Source organism: Staurois parvus, unplaced genomic scaffold, assembly GCF_062004578.1.
Source record: "Staurois parvus isolate SC_StPar_1 unplaced genomic scaffold, SC_StPar_1.0 ptg001246l, whole genome shotgun sequence".
NCBI lineage: Eukaryota > Metazoa > Chordata > Amphibia > Anura > Ranidae > Staurois > Staurois parvus.
This window is the reverse complement of record NW_028319042.1, coordinates 637,621-660,239: the sequence shown is the minus strand read 5'-3', so window position 1 is coordinate 660,239 and position 22,619 is coordinate 637,621.

Sequence of the window (22,619 nt, the reverse complement as noted above, 5' to 3'; positions counted from 1 at the left end):
AGCATCCTATTAAAATCCCCCCCCCCAAAAAAATTGAAGGTTGGTAATAAAGGTCGGATTTTTCGAGTCTTTCACACCTGGCGCTCTCCGGAGCCTCTTCCGCGACAGTAATGAAACAGATATGTGCGTTTCTTGACAAGCTGAAAATGAGCACCAATCAAACTGCCTTTCGCCGTGTCGCAGTGACAGCCGTTTCAAGGCAAAGACATGCTAATCTTTTCTCTTATAGCTTCTATTGATCGACTTTTTTTTTTACTCTCTTTAGCATCATTAAATGCCAGATGAGAATGACAAAATAACCGGAGACTTTTCAAAGGGCTTGTCTTCATAAAGAGGATTGACTGGGAGAAAATGAAGATATTTCTACGCTCCAGATTACCTTGATACGCCACGCCGGAGTGAGGGGGAAAAAAAACTACGCACACACACACACGTATGGATTTGTGGAATAGAGCATTTCATGTCGAAAAGATCTCCTGCAAAAATTCATTAGTTCCAGTGTTGTGGTGGGTGCGAAAATAACATCGACGCTACTTGACCTTCACACGGTCGCGTTTAATTGGACCGAGGGTGGAAGGTGGTAAACAGCGAGTGCGTAAGAGCGGGGAGACTTTGCAGCGCTAATTTGTGCAAAGCTGCATCTAATAAAGACTCTTAAGTCGGCCATACATGGATGGAAATTCAGCTGGTTCAGCAGGGACCGGCCTAGATTCCATCCATGTATGGCATACCTCCCATCAGGGGCGTCCCTAGGGTTGGTGTAACACTTGGTGACACCCCCTCCGATGATCCCCACACGATGGATGGGATCTGCGGATTGGGGAGCATAATAGATTGGACTCCGATCCATTATACTCAATCCGCACATCCGAACCATCCTGCGGGGATCGTTGGAAGAGGTGTCACCAAGTGCACCAAGTACATGCAACCTATACGGGGTGACACCGGACCCACTCCACGAAAAGGTAAGTTGTAAAGAAAGTCGACGATCCCCGCAGGTTGGATGGGATATGCGGATTGGGGAGTATAATGGATCGGAATCCAATCCATTATACTCAATCCGCAGATCTGATCTATCCTACAGGGACTGTTGGAAGGGGTGTCACCAAGTGCACCAAGTACATGCAACCTATACGGGGTGACTCCGGACCCACTCCACGAAAAGGTAAGTTCTAAAGAAAGTCGACGATCAAGCAGGATGGATGGGATCTGCGGATTGGGGAGCATAATGGATCAGACTCCGATCCATTACACTCAATCGGCAGATCCGAACCATCCTGCAGGGATCGTTGGAAGAGTTTTCACCAAGTGCACCAAGCGCATGCAACCTATACGGGGTGACACCGGACCCACTCCATGAAAAGGTAAGTTGTAAAGAAAGCCGACGATCAAGCAGGATGGATGGGATCTGTGGATTGGGGAGCATAATGGATTGGAGTCTGATCCATTATACTCAATCCGCAGATCCTATCCATCCTACAGGGACTGTGGGAAGGGGTGTCAGCAAGTGCACCAAGTACATGCAACCTATACGGGGTGACACCGGACCCACTCCACGAAAAGGAAAGTTGTAAAGAAAGTCGACGATCCCCGCAGGATGGATCGGATCTATGGATTGGGGAGCATAATGGATCAGAGTCCGATCCATTATACTCAATCCGCAGATCCGAACCATCATGCAGGGATCGTTGGAAGAGGTGTCACCAAGTGCACCAAGTGCATGCAACCAGAGGCGGACTGACCATTTGGGGGCTCGGGCACTGCCCGAGGGCCCGGGGTCAGTAGGGGGCCTCATGAGATGCCCCTAGTACCTTTCATGGGCTTTTTTGGGTGTGGTTTGAGTGTGGGTGAGGACACAGGGGCCCCATGATCTCCTGTTGCCCAGGGGCCCCATGAGTTGTCAGTCCACCCCTTCATGCAACCTATACAGGGTGTCACCGGACCCGCTCCACGAAAAGGTAAGTTGTAAAGAAAGTTGACGATCCCCGCAGGCTGGATGGGATCTGCGGATCGGGGAGCATAAGGGATCGGACTCCAATCCATTATACTCAATCCGCAGATCCGAATTATCCTGCGGGGACTGTTGGAAGAGGTGTCACCAAGTGCACCAAGTGCATGCAACCTATACAGGGTGTCACCAGACCCACTCCACGAAAAGGTAAGTTGTAAAGAAAGTCGACGATCCCCGCAGGATGGATGGGATCTGCGGATTGGGGAGCATAATGGATCGGGCTCCGATCCATTATACTCAATCCGCAGATCCGAACCTCCTGCGGGGATCGTTGGAAGAGGTGTCACCAAGCACACCAAGTACATGCAACCTATGCGGGGTGACTCCGGACCCACTCCACGAAAAGGTAAGTTGTAAAGAAAGCCTACGATCCCCGCAGGATGGATGGGATCTGCGGATTGGGGAGCATAATGGATCGGACTCCGATCCATTATACTCAATCCGCAGAACCGAACCATTCTGCGGGGATCATTGGAAGGGGTGTCACCAAGTGCATGCAACCTATATGAGGTAACACCAGACCCACTCCACGAAAAAGTAAGTTGTAAAGAAAGCTGACGATCCGATTCATCCTGCGGGGATCGTCGGCTTGCTCTACAACTTACCTTTTCGTGGAGCGGGTCTGGTATCACCCCGTGGGGTCGGTGTCACCCGGTGCGGGCCGCACTCCCCGCACCTGCCTCAGGACACCACTGCCTCCCAATAGTCCCAGATTGAGCTGGACTTTCCTGCATTTTCATCCCTGTCCCGCGGTCCCGGTGTACAGGGGCTTTGTCCCGCATTACTCCATCTATTCTTTATATGCTAACTTCCAGGCAAGCTGAGTGTGAACATCTAGCACAGCTAGGGATTGGCGGGCAAGCTAGCGGGGCTTGCAGCCCCAATGAGAGGGAGCGTGCAGCTGTCAAGTCCAACCTGTGATGTCGGGGATAGGCGGGGCCGATATGCATTTCAGGGGCTCTGCCCCCTTTGTCAACCCATATGGAAGAAAATTATATTTGAAATATATTTTAAAAATATTCTTCCCAAATATATTGACATATATTTGAAATACTACAATTTTGGCCATATTCAATATATTTAAAAATGTATTTAAATAATAAATAAATAAATAATTTTAAAAATAAATATATATATATGTGTGTGTGTATGTATGTATATATATATATATATATATATATATATATATATATACATATATATGCTGTGTGTTGAAATGCGTTTTTATTACAAAATATATGAAAAATATTTTTACAAATACATTTCAAATATACTGTATGTCTTTAAAAATACCAATCTACATTTTGGAATGCATTTACAAATCTATGTAAAAATATATATTAACATGACTTTTTTATATGTTAAAAGAATCTGAAGAATATATTACCTTAGATTGTACGCCCCTTGAGGGTTAGGGACTGATGTGAATGTATAATATATATGTAAAAGCGCTGCGTAAATTGACGGCGCTATATAAGTACCTGAAATAAATAAATACATTTTAAAAATTTTTTTTTTTTTAAATATATTTTTCAGATTTTCAGTATATTTGAAAATGTATTTTTTATAAATGTTTCATATATTTTGTAATAAAAACGTATTTCAACATGCAGTATATATACTTATATATTTATTGAAATATGTTTTGAAATATATTAAATACGGCCAAAATTGTAGTATTTCAAATATATGTCAATATATTTTGGGAAGAATATTTTTAAAATATATTTAAAATATATTTTTTTTCCATGTGGGAAGAAACCACTGCATAGACAACCAGCCTTCATTTATACAAACGGTGACACGGGGCAGGACCAACTGGAACTATACGGTGTATAAGCCTGAATTATACACAGCTGCTGGTACACATGCAGTAATTGGTCCTGCCCAGGGGCGGATTGACAACTCATGGGGCCCCCGGGCAAGAGGGGATCATGGGGCCCCTGTGTCCTTGCCCAAACTCAAAAAAGCCTATGAAAAAGGTACCAGGGGCATCTCATGGGGCCCCCTACTGACCCCGGGTCCTCAGACAGTGCCCAAGTTTCCAAATGGTCAGTCTGCCCCTGGTCCTGCCCCTTGCTACCTTTTCCCGGTTGGCACTGTATAAATTCCGGCTGTTTCCCTATGAACTGGTTGTTTTTTAAAGGTGCGGAGCCCCTGGAACGCATATCGGCCCTGCCCATCCGCAAATCACAGGTTGGACTTGACAGCTGCACTCTTTCTCATTGCAGCCGTACTCCCGTCGGCTTGTTCTCCGATCCCTGGCTGTTCTGGGTGTTCTCAGCGGCACTCATTTGTTATCCATCTGATGCCGGCATTCTTGCCCCGGCTCCTGTATGCTGTTCATCAAGATTTTAGAATGTAATTGTATGTTTAATTGGTGTTTTTGAGGCTTAACTAACCTCTGAACCTCGCACTCTGTACGTAACGCATCCCTGAACCCTGCACTTTGTACGTAACGCATCCCTGAACCCTGCACTTTGTACGTAACGCATCCCTGAACCCTGCACTCTGTACGTAACTCATCCCTGAACCCTGCACTTTGTACGTAACGCATCCCTGAACCCTGCACTCTGTACGTAACTCATCCCTGAACCCTGCACTTTGTACGTAACGCATCCCTGAACCCTGCACTCTGTATGTAATGCATCCCTGAACCCTGCACTCTGTACGTAACGCATCCCTGAACCCTGCACTCTGTATGTAACGCATCCCTGAACCCTGCACTCTGTACGTAACTCATCCCTGAACCCTGCACTTTGTACGTAACGCATCCCTGAACCCTGCACTCTGTATGTAATGCATTCCTGAACCCTGCACTTTGTACGTAACGCATCCCTGAACCCTGCACTCTGTACGTAACGCATTCCTGAACACTGCACTCTGTACATAACGCATCCCTGAACACTGCACTCTGTACGTAACTCATCCCTGAACACTGCACTCTGTACGTAACTCATCCCTGAACCCTGCACTCTGTACGTAACGCATTCCTGAACCCTGCACTCTGTATGTAATGCATTCCTGAACACTGCACTCTGTACGTAACGCATCCCTGAACACTGCACTCTGTACGTAACGCATCCCTGAACACTGCACTCTGTACGTAACGCATCCCTGAACACTGCACTCTGTACGTAACGCATTCCTGAACACTGCACTCTGTATGTAACGCATCCCTGAACCCTGCACTCTGTACGTAACGCATCCCTGAACACTGCACTCTGTACGTAACGCATTCCTGAACACTGCACTCTGTATGTAACGCATTCCTGAACCCTGCACTCTGTACGTAACGCATCCCTGAACACTGCACTCTGTATGTAATGCATCCCTGAACCCTGCACTCTGTACGTAACGCATCCCTGAACCCTGCACTCTGTACGTAACGCATCCCTGCACCCTGCACTCTGTATGTAATGCATTCCTGAACCCTGCACTTTGTACGTAACGCATCCCTGAACCCTGCACTTTGTACGTAACGCATCCCTGAACCCTGCACTCTGTACGTAACTCATCCCTGAACCCTGCACTTTGTACGTAACGCATCCCTGAACCCTGCACTCTGTACGTAACTCATCCCTGAACCCTGCACTTTGTACGTAACGCATCCCTGAACCCTGCACTCTGTATGTAATGCATCCCTGAACCCTGCACTCTGTACGTAACGCATCCCTGAACCCTGCACTCTGTATGTAACGCATCCCTGAACCCTGCACTCTGTACGTAACTCATCCCTGAACCCTGCACTTTGTACGTAACGCATCCCTGAACCCTGCACTCTGTATGTAATGCATTCCTGAACCCTGCACTTTGTACGTAACGCATCCCTGAACCCTGCACTCTGTACGTAACGCATTCCTGAACACTGCACTCTGTACATAACGCATCCCTGAACACTGCACTCTGTACGTAACTCATCCCTGAACACTGCACTCTGTACGTAACTCATCCCTGAACCCTGCACTCTGTACGTAACGCATTCCTGAACCCTGCACTCTGTATGTAATGCATTCCTGAACACTGCACTCTGTACGTAACGCATCCCTGAACACTGCACTCTGTACGTAACGCATCCCTGAACACTGCACTCTGTACGTAACGCATCCCTGAACACTGCACTCTGTACGTAACGCATTCCTGAACACTGCACTCTGTATGTAACGCATCCCTGAACCCTGCACTCTGTACGTAACGCATCCCTGAACACTGCACTCTGTACGTAACGCATTCCTGAACACTGCACTCTGTATGTAACGCATTCCTGAACCCTGCACTCTGTACGTAACGCATCCCTGAACACTGCACTCTGTATGTAATGCATCCCTGAACCCTGCACTCTGTATGTAATGCATTCCTGAACCCTGCACTCTGTACGTAACGCATCCCTGCACCCTGCACTCTGTATGTAATGCATTCCTGAACCCTGCACTCTGTACGTAACACATCCCATGTAAAAGTCAGATGGGGAGGAGCACACACACTTGCATAGGAGCTAACCACCCCACACCTGTGACGATGTAGCCAGCGCACATAGGCCCTGGACAGGGCAGGAGGCCAGGTGGAGGCCAGGGCAGGAGGCTGAGCGGATTGCAAACGGCTTTTTACACCAGGCTAGAGATCCCTGTGTGAGGTTGCTTCCCTGGAAGGTTCCCAGGAAGAGGTACCAGCAAGGAGGTGACTACAGAGAGCACAGTTCTGTAAGTACCAGGGGCGGACTGACAACTCACGGGGCCCCCGGGCAATAGGGGATCATGGGGCCCCTGTGTCCTTGCCCAAACTCAAAAAAGCCTATGAAAAAAGTACCAGGGGCATCTCATGGGCCCCCCTACTGACCCCGGGCCCTCGGGCAGTGCCCGAGTTACCCAATGGTCAGTCCACCCCTGGTAAGTACTAATAACCCCAAGCAAAGGAGAGGCTGTAAGGAAGATGGCTACAGAGGTGCTGCATGTGCTTTCACTTGTGACTACTGCGGACTGTCCACGATATGTGATTGGCTTTGTATTGTCAAGTGACTCCAGAATGTATGTCCTTGTGATGTGACTATGATGCAGTTTTCCTGTGAAGTTCAGCAAATCTGTTTCTTGTGTGGACATTCCTTCCTTATGGTGTAAAGCCAGGAATGTCATGTAGAGGCCTATGACAAGGAGCAGGGCACAAGATGGCGGAGGGTTCGGCCTCAGCAGGAGGGACAGTGTTCTAGCAGGACTGGAGCGGGGGGGGGGGGGTAAGGACTTGTGCTTTGGTGCCAAAACAAGCCAACCACACAGCCAGGGGCGGACTGACCATTTAGAAACCCAGGCACGGCTCGAGGGCCCGGGGTCAGTAGGGGGCCCCATGAGATGCCCCTGATACCTTTTTCATAGGCTTTTTTGAGTTTGGGCAAGGACACAGGGGCCCCATGATCCCCTATTGCTCGGGGGCCCCATGAGTTGTCAGTCCGCCCCTGCACACAGCCCCTCTTAGAAGTTAGCCAATCACACAAGCAGGAATAGACATTTCTGGGGACATTCTGAATATCAACAATGCAATGTACAAAGTATTTCCAGGCTGCCATATTGCATTGAATTTTACAGAAAATTTACAGAGGTTATAGATTAACGGAAATGTCACTTTTTGTAGCAATTGTATGGGTTATGGCTATTATTACTATTATTTTTATTTGCTATATTTTTTTTTTCCCCACAAAATTCCAGTAAAATGTGAGACATGGCTCCAATAACAGATTTATTTTCCTTAGGAACTTTAGAACTTTTTACTTCCCCCTGGAGATAATTACTGGTGTAATTTGCCTTTGTTAGATACATCCCAAATGAAGGTACTGACCTTTCATTAAAAACTAAGAAACAGCAGAAACCACTTACTGCCTCTGAGATAAGTAAAGATTTTCGATTCTCCGTGAAGCGCTGACAGAGCCCACAGCCCGCTCCGCCATAAATACGTCTGTCTCTCATAAAGTAGAATGATCTGGAGAGTTTTCTGGATTAGGATGGACTTGTGTGCCCCGAGGACACCAGAACAAAGGGGGATGCTGTTACTTGTATCTCCAAAAATAATACAGAACCCGGACATGACCCGCTTGTGTCTCACCATCTGAAATTAGTACCACTATTGTTATTTTATTATTATTATATTTTTATAAAAGGTCCCGATAGCTACTTGCGATTGGGAGCTTTCTGATCACATGACCACTGTGACCCTAAACACCACCCCCACCTCCCGGCATCACAAACTCCTTAAAGGGCTGGGGGGCGCTGTTGCCAAGGGGTTAAAGTAGATGTAAACTCTAACTTGATGCCATTTGGCTTGCTAATTGATATATATATAGCTAAAAAAAAATGAAATTAACAGTTTGAAAACCCATCAGTTCTCAATGAGGACAAATCTCCTGCTGGATCTCTATACTGGTATGGACAGGGTAATGTGTGAGGAACGTAAGGATGCCCCATCGTTTGATGGAAATGAAAATGATCGACCTACAGAGGACTGAATTCAAAGACACCCCGAAAATCAAAGTGAAAAAATGATGCAGCAGGCGAGTCCATATCGCTGAAATTTCATTGCAGCAACTCAGAATGGTCCTCAGTAGTTTGTATGGCCCCCACATGCTTGTATGCATGCCTGACAACGTCGGGGGAGGCTCCTAATGAGACAACGGATGGTGTCCTGGGGTACTTCCTCCCAGATCTGGACCAGGGCATCACTGAGCTCCCGGACAGTCTGAGGTGCAACCTGGTGGCTTTGGATGGACCGAAACATGATATCCCAGAGGTGTTCTATTGGATTTAGGTCAGGCAAGCGTGGGGGCCATTCAATGAAATCAATTCCTTGAGCTCCCAGACAGTCTGAGGTGCAACCTGGTGGCTTCAGATGGACCGAAACATGATATCCCAGAGGTGTCCTATCGGATTTAGTTCAGGCGAGCGTGGGGGCCATTCAATGGTATCAATTCCTTCATCCTCCAGGAGCTGCCTACATACTCTCCCCACATGAGGCTGGGCATTGTCGTGCACCAGGAGGAACCCAGGACCCACTGCACCAGCGTAGGGTCTGACAATGCGTCCAAGGATTTCATCCCGTTACCTAAGGGCAGTCAGGGTGCCATTATCTAGCCTGTAGAGGTCTGTGCGTCCCTCCATGGATATGCCTCACCAGACCATCACTGACCCACCACCAAAATGGTCATGCTTAACAATGCTCCAGGCAGACAGACATCTGTCACATGTGCTCAGGGTGAACCTGCTCTCATCTGTGAAAAGCACAGAGCACCAGTGGTGGACCTGCCAATTCTGGTGTTCAATGGCAAATGTCAATCAAGCTCTATGGTGCTGGCAGTGAGCACAGGGCCCACTAGAGGACATCGGGCCCTCAGGCCACCTTCATGAGGTCTGTTTCCGATTGTTTGGTCAGAGACATTCACACCAGTGGCCTGCTGGAGGTCATTTTGTAGGGCTCTAGCAGTGCTCATCCTGTTTCTCCTTGCACAAAGGAGCAGATACCAGTCCTGCTGATGGTTTAAGGACCTTCTACGGCCCTGTCCAGCTGTCCTAGAGTAACTGCCTGTCTCCTAGAATCTCCTTCATGCTCTTGAGACTGTGCTGGGAGACACAGCTAACCTTTTGGCAGTGGCACGTATTGATGTACCATCCTGAAGGAGTTGGACTGCCTGTGTAACCTCACTTATCCATGGGTCCTAGTGAAGGGGGATGTGTGGTCCCCAAAACACATTGGCTTTTGTACCCAAATGATGTTTGGAATAAAACCTTACTCTAGACTTGAATATTCCAATGTGGCCTTCAATTTGAGATTCCAATATTATCTTTACATCCCAGAGTCTTTGTGATGGTTCCTGAGTGCACAGAAGCAGCTCATATATTACCCAGATGCCCCATGGGGACAGAATGTAAGGTTTTATTCCAAGAAATTATTTGCGTTTAAGAGCTAATGCATTTCTGAGGACACACAAAGCCCCTTTTACCAGCTTATATAAAATTTTTAAATCTGTGATGCTCAAACCAGCTGCTGAACATTAACGAGTTCCTTTTCTGACAACAAAATGCATTCAGAGTATTAATTCCACAGGCCTTGGTGAAGTAGGAAATGTATTGCCCTGAAACGTGTTGGCTCTTGTAACCAATTGATATTTGGAATAAAATTTTACTTTGGACTGTAATATTGTATCGTGGCCTTCAATATCTGATTAAATATTGTCTTTATAGCCAAGGGTTTTTTGTTGGTTCCTCTGTGCACAGAAGCAGCCCACATATCATCCAGATGCCCGATGGGGACATAATGTAAGGTTTTGTTCCAAGAAATTATTTGGGTTTAAGAGCTAATCCATTTCTGGGGACACACAAAGCCGCTTTTACCAGCTTATACAAAATTTTGAGATCTGCGGTGCTCAAATAAGCTGCTGAACATTACCGAGTTCCTTTTCTGACAACAACATGCATTCAGAGTATTAATTCCACAGGCCCTGGTGAAGGAGGAAATGTGTTGCCCCGAACCGTGTTGACTCTTGTAACCAATAGATGTTTGGAATATATTCTTACTTTGGACTGTAATATTCCAATGTGGCCTTCAATTTCTGATTAAAATATTGTCTTTACATCCAAGGGATTTTTGGTGGTTCCTCTGTGCACAGAAGCAGCCCACATATCAGTCAGATGCCTGATGGGGACAAAATGTAAGGACTTATTCCAAGAAATTAATTGGGTATAAGATCTAATCCATTTCTGGGGACATGCAAAGCCTCCTTTACCAGGTTCTACAAAATTTCGAGATCTGTGGTGCTCAAACCAGCTGCTGAACATTACCGAGTTCCTTTTCTGACAACAACATGCATTCAGAGTATTAATTCCACAGGCCCTGGTGAAGGAGGAAATATGTTGCCCTGAATTGTGTTGACTCTTGTAACCAATTTATATTTGGAATATAATCTTACTTTGGACTGTAATACTGCATCATGGACTTCAATTTCTGATTAAAATATTGTCTTTACATCCAAGGGTTTTTTTGGTGGTTCCTCTGTGCACAGAAGCAGCCCACATATCAGTCAGATACCTGATGGGGACAGAATGTAAGGTTTTATTCCAAGAAATTAATTGGGTACAAAATCTAATGCATTTCTGGGGGCACACAAAGCCCCCTTTACCAGGTTCTACAAAATTTTGAGATCTGTGGTGCTCAAATAAGCTGTTGAACATTCTTATTTTACAACAAAATACATCCAGATTATTAAATCCACAGGCCCTGGTGAAGGAGGAAATGTGTTGCCCCGAACCGTGTTGACTCTTGTAACCAATTGATGTTTGGAATATATTCTTACTTTGGACCGTAATATTCCAATGTGGCCTTCAATTTCTGATTAAAATATTGTCTTTACATCCAAGGGATTTTTGGTGGTTCCTCTGTGCACAGAAGCAGCCCACATATCAGTCAGATGCCTGATGGGGACAGAATGTAAGGATTTATTCCAAGAAATTAATTGGGTATAAGATCTAATCCATTTCTGGGGACACGCAAAGCCTCCTTTACCAGGTTCTACAAAATGTCGAGATCTGTGGTGCTCAAACCAGCGCTGAACATTACCGAGTTCCTTTTCTGACAACAACATGCATTCAGAGTATTAATTCCACAGACCCTGGTGAAGGAGGAAATGTGTTGCCCCGAACCGTGTTGACTCTTGTAACCAATTGATGTTTGGAATATATTCTTACTTTGGACCGTAATATTCCAATGTGGCCTTCAATTTCTGATTAAAATATTGTCTTTACATCCAAGGGATTTTTGGTGGTTCCTCGGTGCACAGAAGCAGCCCACATATCAGTCAGATGCCTGATGGGGACAGAATGTAAGGTTTTATTCCAAGAAATTAATTGGGTATAAGATCTAATCCATTTCTGGGGACACGCAAAGCCTCCTTTACCAGGTTCTACAAAATTTCGAGATCTGTGGTGCTCAAACCAGCTGCTGAACATTACCGAGTTCCTTTTCTGACAACAACATGCATTCAGAGTAATAATTCCACAGGCCCTGGTGAAGGAGGAAATGTGTTGCCCCGAACTGTGTTGACTCTTGTAACCAATTTATATTTGGAATATAATCTTACTTTGGACTGTAATACTGCATCGTGGACTTCAATTTCTGATTAAAATATAGTCTTTACATCCAAGGGTTTTTTGGTGGTTCCTCGATGCACAGAAGCAGCCCACATATCATCCAGATGCCCCACTGGGACAGACCAATGAAAGGTTTTATTGCAAACATGAATTGGATTCAAGATCCAATGCATTTTGGGGGCCACACGTTACCCCCTTCACCAGGGCCTATGGAATCGTAAGGTAAGGTTTGTGGCCCCCTCAAGGCGTTGGATCTTGTACCCAACTGATATTTGGAATAAAACCTTTACTTTGGACTCTAACAATCCGGCATGGCTCTTCGGTTTCAGATTCAAATATTACTCATGGCTGACAGGTTCACTTTAAGGGAGAGCAGCCCAGTTATTGAACAGTTCAGATTGTCTGGATGAACTATAGGAGCAGTAAATGCAACTCTGCTTCCCAGGGAAAGTAATGCCGCCTTATCCAGTGGACTCATATTGTGTGTACACCATCTCCCTCGGGCTGTCGTCGGTAATGCCAGCAAGAATATTTTTAAGGCAGAGCCGACAGCGGTAATCCTGGAGCAGCGAATGGCCGGCCGGCACACGCTGCGGACGTTGTCTCTTTATAATTGTGCAATTGTGAATGCAGGATGGGCGTCATCCGTTACTATAACAGGTAATCAATGGGCTATGCAGATTCTGGCCGAATGATCTTCACATGAAATTAGTCACAGCCAAATAGTGTGTTCTATAATTCCCCCAGCGAGGATTTGCTGCAGATTACATCGCCGAAGATAAAATACGCCATTTGCAGGAACTAATATTAGCAAAATGATTTTTTTTTTGTTCCTTTTCTTTTAAAACCCTGAACTAACCTGCAGCAACGTGACTAACCTGCAGCAACGTGACACGATCAACCTTTAAAAGAAAGGACATTGCAGCATCTGCAAATACGAACCAAACATAATTGCCCGGGCAAAAAAAAAAAAAAAAAACACAAAAATACCACTGTCTGTGTTTAATGTTGTGTTCGCTAAAAATGTAAAAATGAAGCAAAATTTACTTTAGAATGTAACAAAAAAATATAACTAATATTATAGCAAAGAAGCGCTGCCCAATTAAACGTGTAAATGCCTTGTGGTATACAAAGATCAATAAAATTCATGCAATGTGCTCTATATCGCAATATTCTCACAAGTGCACCGTCACAATCAATACTGAATAAATATTATATTCATTTTAAATTGATATAGGGTCTCTTTGTGTGGAAACGTGCATTATGTCTTCATAAAGTGCAAAAATCCTTGGTGCTCCCCCTGCAGGGGCAGACTGACCATTTGGAAGCTTGGGCACTGCCTGAGGGCCTGGAGTCAGTACGGGGCCCCATGAGATGCCCCTGGTGCCTTTTTCATAGGCTTTTTTGAGCTTGGGCAAGGACACAGGGGCCCTGTGATCCCCTATTGCCTGGGGGCCCCATGAGTTGTCAGTCCGCCCCTGTCCCACTGTGTCACCAACTTATTTATTTCAGGTACTTATATAGCGCTGTCAATTTACGCAGAACTTTACATATATATTGTACATTCACATCAGTCCCTAACCCTCAAGGGGTGTACAATCTAAGGTCCCTAACCCTCAAGGGGTGTACAATCTAAGGACCCTAACCCTCAAGGGGCGTACAATCTAAGGTCCCTAACCCTCAAGGGGTGTACAATCTAAGGTCCCTAACCCTCAAGGGGCGTACAATCTAAGGTCCCTAACCCTCAAGGGGCGTACAATCTAAGGTCCCTAACCCACAAGGGGCGTACAATCTAAGGTCCCTAACCCTCAAGGGGCGTACAATCTAAGGTCCCTAACTCACATTCATACATACACCTGCTAGGGCCAATTTAGACAGGAGCCAATTAACCTACCAGCAAGTCTTTGGAGTGTGGGAGTAAACCAGAGTGCCCAGAGGAAACCCACGCAGGCACAGGGAGAACATGCAAACTCCAGGCAGGTGGTGCCGTGGCTGGGATTCGAACCAACAACCCTAGTACTGCCAGGTGGAAGTGCTAACCATTTAACCGCTGTGCTGCCCCGTGGACTCTTACTATATATATAAAGCTAGGTTCATACCTATGCAGGTTGCGTTTGAGCCGTTTCTACATTGCACGTTGCATTTTTATGGGACACGTTCACATCTGTGCATTTTCACCCGGTGCATTTTTTGGAAAGGGTCGGGGACTTTCTTGAACGCAAAAAGTTGCGTTTTTGGTTCTATAGACTTCAATGGAAACACTGCAGAATAGCATGTATTGTGTTTTTGTTGCATTTTTGATGTGTGTTTGCCACTTTTTTTACGTGTTTTTGACACATTTTTGATGCGTTTTTTCTTTTTTTTTTTCTTGTTGCTAGGCAGGTTTAAAATGCAGAATGCAAAACACATCAAAAACGTGGCAAACACACATCAAAAATGCAACAAAAGCACAATACATGCTTTTCTACAGTGTTTCCATTGAAGTCTATAGAACCAAAAACGCAACTTTTTGCGTTAAAAAAAGTCCCCGACCCTTTTCAAAAAATGCACCGGGTGAAAATGTTAAATGGACTGTACTGAAAAATGCAAAACGCTGCAGAAAATGCAACCTAGGGTAAGAATCTATCTCGCTTGTGTGCCTAAAAGGTTCATCTGGGATTTGTAGTCCTCCTTAGGGTCCAGTCCTTTTCCCGATCCCCAGTTGCTGACTTCCCATTCACAGTTATAATCTCCTCATATGGTTGTATAGTGATGGTGATGATGATGATGTTCGTCCATCCCGTTTGAAGAGGACCTTGACATCTAACAGGTAGTAGCAGGGGCGGACTGACAACTCATGGGGCCCCCGGGCAATAGGGGATCATGGGGCCCCTGTGTTCTTGCCCAAACTCAAAAAACCTATGAAAAAGGTACCAGAGACATCTCATGGGGCCCCCTACTGCCCGAGTTTCCAAATGGTCAGTCCGCCCTTGGTCCCAAACCTGCTATTATTTAACCCCTCTCCCTCCAGAGGATTTACCCCCCCCCTCTTCAGACCAGGCCATTTTTTGCTGTGTTATTTTAACTGACAATTGCGCGGTCATGCACCGCTGCACCCAAATTAAATTTACGTCTTTTTTCCCACGACTTGTCGGTGGTATTTGGTCGCCTCTGCATTTTTATTTTAGGGGATCATGGGGCCCCTGTGTCCTCACACACACTCAAACCACACCCAAAAAAGCCTATGAAAGGTACTAGGGGCTTCTCATGGGGCCCCCTACTGACCCTGGGCCCTCAGGCAGTGCTCGAGTGCCCAAATGGTCAGTCCACCCCTGGTAGTAGGTTGTCCGCGGTGTGTCCATAGGTGGCTGGTAAGGCCTATACGGGCACGAAATGTCCTGCCACATGTCAGGCAGACATATGTGGGCACCACTGTTTCAGTATTTGCAGCTCTGGCTTTGCAGAGTGCTCGCTTCTTCTGGACTCCAGCTTTTGAGAACGTCCCGTGAGAGTGGTGAAACGCGTCAGTTGGGGGGTCGCTGGTGACTTTGTTTCTGGTCGGTGGAGCGCACTCCGGTGTGCTACTTCCAGTCTGGCGTTTGTATGATTATGCTTGGAAATCTGTCATTACATGTGAGTGGAACACAAATTTGTTTTTAATTACAATAAACGGTATTTCACTATGTGGGCCCCCTTTTCTCTCTATTATATAGTTATAAGTGATTTAAAAAAATATAACTGTGTGTATACATTGCTTGTTATCTTACATACTAGCAGTCCTTGAGACAAGCAATTATGCTCACGGTGTTGTCATGCCCCTTCCCAATGGTATCATCTGTCGTTTGGATTGCATACAAGAAAAGGTAGTTAGTGTTCAGAATTTCCTTGTCGAAAAATTTTCCAGTACGTTTTGGAACCCCCTTCATTAGTGATCTAATACAGTGGTCTCCAAACTGTGAATGCGGCTCTTTGTTTGCCTCTATCTGGCCCTTGGGATGCTTTTCCATCTACTGACACCAATAATGGGGCATAATTCCTGCTACTCACATAAACAACTGGGAACTATTTTTCCCACTGACACCAACGATGGGTCCTATTCATCCCACTGACACCAATGATGGGGCATTAGCAGTGCTGAGACAAGGTCATCTAAAGCACAGGGCATACATTTATTTTATTTATTTCAGGTACTTATATAGCGCCATCAATTTACGCAGCACATTACATATATATTGTACATTCACATCAGTCCCTAACCCTCAAGGGGCGTACAATCTAAGGTCCCTAACCCTCAAGGGGCGTACAATCTAAGGTCCCTAACCCTCAAGGGTGTACAATCTAAGGTCCCTAACCCTCAAGGGGCGTACAATCTAAGGTCCCCAACCCTCAAGGGGCGTACAATCTAAGGTCCCTAACCCTCAAGGGGCGTACAATCTAAGGTCCCTAACCCTCAAGGGGCGTACAATCTAAGGTCCCTAACCCTCAAGGGGCGTACAATCTAAGGTCCCTAACCCTCAAGGGACGTACAATCTAAGGTCCCTAACCCTCAAGGGGTGTACAATCTAAGGTCCCTAACCCTCAAGGGGTGTACAATCTAAGGTCCCTAACCCTCAAGGGGCGTACAATCTAAGGTCTTTAACCCTCAAGGGGCGTACAATCTAAGGTCCCCAACTCACATTCATACATACACATACTAGGGACAATTTAGACAGGAGACAATTCACCTACCAGCATGTCTTTGGAGTGTGGTCAGGTGCAATGCTTTAGCCAATCACAATTTGCTGTCAAGGCGCAGTGCATTATAGGGCACGGCGGGTGAACAGCCCACCGAACGACCATATCGTTCGTGTGTTCACCTAACACACGAATGGCCGATGTTCGAGTCGATCTTATGTTCGACTCGAACATGCAGCCCATCATTACCTAGGAAGAAACTTATAATGGATTAGTCGACCATGTTGGACCTCGTCTTATACTAAAAGATCCAGCACTCCTCACCTCTGTGCTGATGTTGAAAATAGTGTATCACTCCTTACATTGGTGGTCAGTGTGGAGAATGAATGCCCCTTACATTGGTGGTCAGTGGGAGGAACACTCCTTGTATTAGTGGTCAGTGGGAGGACTGTCTCTTACATTAACGGTCAATGGGAAAATTGCCTTTTACATTGGTGGTCAGTGGGAGGATTACTCTTTACATTGGTGGTCAGTGGGAGGATTACTCTTTACATTGGTGGTCAGAGGGAGGAACACTGCTTACATTGGTGGGCAGTGGGAATAATGCTCCTTACATTGATGGCCATTTGGAAGAATGATCTTTGCATTGGGGGTCAGTGGGAAGAATGTTCCTTACATTGGCAGTCAATGGGAATAATGTTTCTTATGTTGGCAGTCAGTAGGAAGAATGCTTCATACATTGGTGGACAGTGGGAATAATGCCTCTTACATCGCTGGTCAGTGGAAGGGATGCCTTTTACATTAGCTGTCAATGGGAAAATTGCCTTTTACATTGGTGCTCAGAGGGAGGAGCACTCCTTACATTGGTGGGCAGTGGGAATAATGCTCCTTACATTGATGGCAATTTGGAAAAATGATCTTTGCATTGGGGGTCAGTGGGAAGAATGTTGCTTACATTGGCAGTCAATGGAAAGAATGTTTCTTACGTTGGCAGTCAGTAGAAAGAATGCTTCATACATTGGTGGACAGTGGAAAGAATACCTCTTACATCGCTGGTCAGTGGAAGGGATGCCTCTTACATTAGCGGTCAATGGGAAAATTGCCTTTCACATTGGTGCTCAGAGGGAGGAGCACTCCTTACATTGGTGGGCAGTGGGAATAATGCTCCTTACATTGATGGCAATTTGGAAAAATGATCTTTGCATTGGGGGTCAGTGGGAAGAATGTTGCTTACATTGGCAGTCAATGGAAAGAATGTTTCTTACGTTGGCAGTCAGTAGAAAGAATGCTTCATACATTGGTGGACAGTGGAAAGAATACCTCTTACATCGCTGGTCAGTGGAAGGGATGCCTCTTACATTAGCGGTCAATGGGAAAATTGCCTTTCACATTGGTGCTCAGAGGGAGGAGCACTCCTTACATTGGTGGGCAGTGGAAATAATGCTCCTTACATTGACGACATTTGGAAAAATGATCTTTGCATTGGGGGTCAGTAGGAAGAATGTTCCTTACGTTGGCAGTTAGTAGGAAGAATTCTTCATACATTGGTGGACAGTGGGAAGAATGCCTCTTACATCGCTGGTCAGTGGAAGGGATGCCTCTTACATTAGTGGTCAATGGGAAAATTGCCTTTTACATTGTTGGTCAGTGGGAGGATTACTCCTTACATTGTTGGTCAGTGGGAGGATTACTCCTTACATTGTTGGTCAGTGGGAGGATTACTCCTAACATTGTTGGTCAGTGGGAGGATTACTCCTTACATTGGTGGGCAGTGTACAGAATGCTCCTGTGTTAATGTGTAAAATAATCGATCACTTATCTTTAAAGTAACCCTATCATTTTCTCAAGTCCAGGAAATAGATGGGGGCCTTGGGTGATGCCTAAACAAAGATGGCTGGAAGTATTACACTGACACATTACTTAACATATGGCAGGCATTGAGTTCTGCTACGTCATTGATGAGATTCGCCTCCACAGGACAGCTCTGATCTATCGTTGTAGTCCAAATACTGATCCTTTTTTCTGTCTCTTTAAATAACAAGCACTGACTATGATGCAGTGTCCCTTCACACAATTCCATCATTTACAGTCAAAGCGATATTGGAGGCATAAATTGGCAGTAAGAAATAAGTGTACTTGTCTCATGCAGTATTTGCTAATTTCCATAATATCTTTTGTTCTGGTGCCCGCCCTATATTAAAACTCTTTATATAATGAGCAAAAAATGTTCTCGGCTGTCTTATTGAAATCAGAAAAGAAAAGGTACATTACTCCCCTGGTTCCTGCGCTTCAAAACTACTCGGGAAAATAGCTCGCTACATAGACATTAGCTGTTTTAATGGGCTGCCTTTTGTGTTCGCCGCAATATCTTAACATGTCAAATGAAATCCTTTCATATTATCCATTGTCGAGAAGTCTAAATTTACTTTCCTCTCCTCCATCCCTCGTTTTAATTGAGTTCGTCATCAAATAAAACGGCGAGGCCCCTGCTTTACACCGAAGGTCAAAAAGCGAGGATGTTTTAAATTAGTCAAGAAAATATTAATTATATTTGTGGAACATTTTTATTAGCGGATGTAATCGTTTCTGTGACGGCTTCTGTTTCAGGGGCCATTTTTATGGAGAGATACAAAAGCATTGTCAGAGTCTCTCTTATTAAACTCTTCAGTCCGGAATACTAATTGTGCGATATGTATGTTATCCGAGGCTCAGCCGATGTGATTGACATGAAGAAGACGTCTTCAGTATGGTGGAAGATCTGAAAGTCAGCGCATTTCCACCCATTGGGCTAAAAGCATACTTAGTGGGAACCTGCAGCGATAGAAGAATGGGAGCCACCGCTAAAGACTTTGTGAAATACAAGTTCGGCATATTTACACTATATTTCTTTGTTTTGCATTTTTCAAATTATTTTAGATACACAAGCAACAGGAAAAATAGGAGAAAACAAGCAATTGTCACATACTGGATAACTTATGTGACATTTATTTCTCATGCTCAGAAAGGTACTTGGGGGGAAAAAAAGCATATAAACTATAACATACATCCAAGTAGAGGCTCCTTAATACTCCAGGTACTGAAACATCTATCCTAACAGAAGCCTCCTCAGTACTCCAGGTACAGAAACACCCATCCAAGCAGAGACCTTCTCAATGCTCCAGGTACAGAAGCCAGAAACATCCATCCAAATAGATGCCTCCTCAGTACTCCGAGTACAGAAACTTCCATCCAAATAGATGTCTCCTCAGTACTCCGGGTACAGAAACATCCATCCAAGCAGAGACCTCCTCAATACTCCGGATACAAAAGACAGAAACATCCATCCAACTAGATGTCTCCTCAGTACTCCGGGTACAGAAACATCCATCCAAGCAGAGACCTCCTCAATACTCCGGGTACAGAAACATCCATCCAAGCAGAGACCTCCTCAATACTCCGGATACAAAAGACAGAAACATCCATCCAAATAGATGTCTCCTCAGTACTCCGGGTACAGAAACATCCATCCAAGCAGAGACCTCCTCAATACTCCAGGTACAGAAACATCCATCCAAGCAGAGACCTCCTCAATACTCCGGATACAAAAGACAGAAACATCCATCCAAATAGATGTCTCCTCAGTACTCCGGGTACAGAAACATCCATCCAAGCAGAGACCTCTTCAATACTCCGGGTACAGAAACATCCATCCAAGCAGAGACCTCCTCAATACTCCTGGTACAAAAGACAGAAACATCCATCTAAATAGATGCCTCCTCAGTGCTCCGGGTACAGAAACATCCATCCAAGTAGAGGCGTTCTCATCATTCCAGGTATAGAAACATCCATCCAAGTAGAGGCCTCCTAAATACTCTGGGTACAGATAACCAAGTGAAGGACAATTTAGCAATTCCTAGTCGCTGCCTCAGTTGTGCAAAAAGACGTTTTGAAGAATAAGACTTGCCCTTAAAACACATCAGTGCTAAGCGCAACTGGTGAGTATTGAGGAAGCCTCTCCTTCAGCCTCTCTCAGGCTTTTTACCCCAGAGGAGCCCTGGAAATAATTTCCTGGTCTAGGAAAACCCTTGTTTAAAAAATTATTGTAAAAAAAAAAAATGGGAATAATGTACCTTATAGTGGTAGTCAGTGGATAGACTGCTCGTTACATTGGTGATCAGTGGATAGACTGCTCGTTACATTGGCGATCAGTGGATAGACTGCTCGTTACATTGGTGATCAGTGGATAGACTGCTCGTTACATTGGTGATCAGTGGATAGACTGCTCGTTACATTGGTGATCAGTGGATAGACTGCTCGTTACATTGGTGATCAGTGGATAGACTGCTCGTTACATTGGTGATCAGTGAGAAGAATGCTCCTTACAATGGTGGTGAATGGGAAGAATGCTTCTTACATTGGTAGCCAATGAGAGGAATGTTCTTTACATTGGTGGCCTGTGGCACGATTGTTGTTTAAATTGGTGATCGGTGGGAGAAATGCTTTTTAAATTAGTAAGAGGAATGTTCTTTACATTGGTGATAAGTGGGAAGAATTTTCCTTACATTAGTGGTCATTGGGAAGAATGCTCCTTACATTGGTGGTCAATGGGAATAATGCTCATTACATTGCTGAACAGTACAAAGAATTTTTCTTACGTTGGTGGTCGGGGGGAAGAATGCTCCTTACATTTATGGTCAGTAGGAAGAATGTTCCTTACATTAGTGGTCCTTGGGAAGAATGCTTCTTATATTGGTGGTAACTGGGACGAATGTCCCTTACATTAGTGGTCAGTAAAAATACTTCTTACACTAGTGGTCATTTGGTCATTAGTGATCAGTGGGAAGAATAACCCTACTTACATTGGCTGTCAGTGGGAAGAATGCTTCTTTTATTGGCGGTCAGTAGGAAGAATGTCCCCCGTAAAATGTTGTCGGAATGTCACCCTTACATCATTGCCCTAATAAGGACATCTAACCTTTTTACTAGTGCCTTCACCAAACAGAATGGGGAGCCCCCTTTACATCATACAACATCAGAACCAGATCTAGCAAATCCAATCTGGGTGTGCAGGAGAAAAAAAAAATCAGAGAATGTAATGGCAACACTGTGTGTGAGTAATAAAGAACCCATTATTCTCTATTCACCTGGGGTGCTTCTGTACCACAAGTGATAACCTGGAAATAACATATAACAAGCAGAGAGAGGTGGTGCAAGAGTGAACAGGGAGTACTGGTATGTGTTAGGTTGTCATTATATTAGGATACCCTTATATCAGGTGTCCCTATCAGAGTTCCACTACATTGGGGTCCCCATTAGAGTCCCACCTTTCATCACAGTTCCACCCTATATCAGGGTCCCCATCAGAGTCCCACCTCACATTGGGATCCCCATTAGGGTCCACCTTACATCAGGGTCCCACCCTATATTGGGGTCCCCATTAAAGTCCCACCTTTCATCACAGTTCCACCCTATATCAGGGTCTCTATCAGAGTCCCCACTTACATTGGGATCCCCATTAGGGTCCACCTTACATCAGGGTCCCACCCTATATCAGGGTCCCCATCAGAGTCCCACCCTACATCAGGTGTCCCTATTAGAGTCCCCCCTTACACCAGGGTCCCCATCAATATGTCCCCCTTACATCTTCCCCCACTAGACTGGCTCATGAATCAGTGGATGCACTCTCATAGACCTAAGGGGCACAACTAAAATATGGGGGAGCACATCCCTTCCCAGCACCCCTCTAAATCTGGGCCTGATACAACAAGCATGACAGATGGATGAATTCCTTACCATTCCCTATGCTTGCAAATGTCTGATATTTGCTGATCAATAGTGACGGGAGCTCTTTAGTA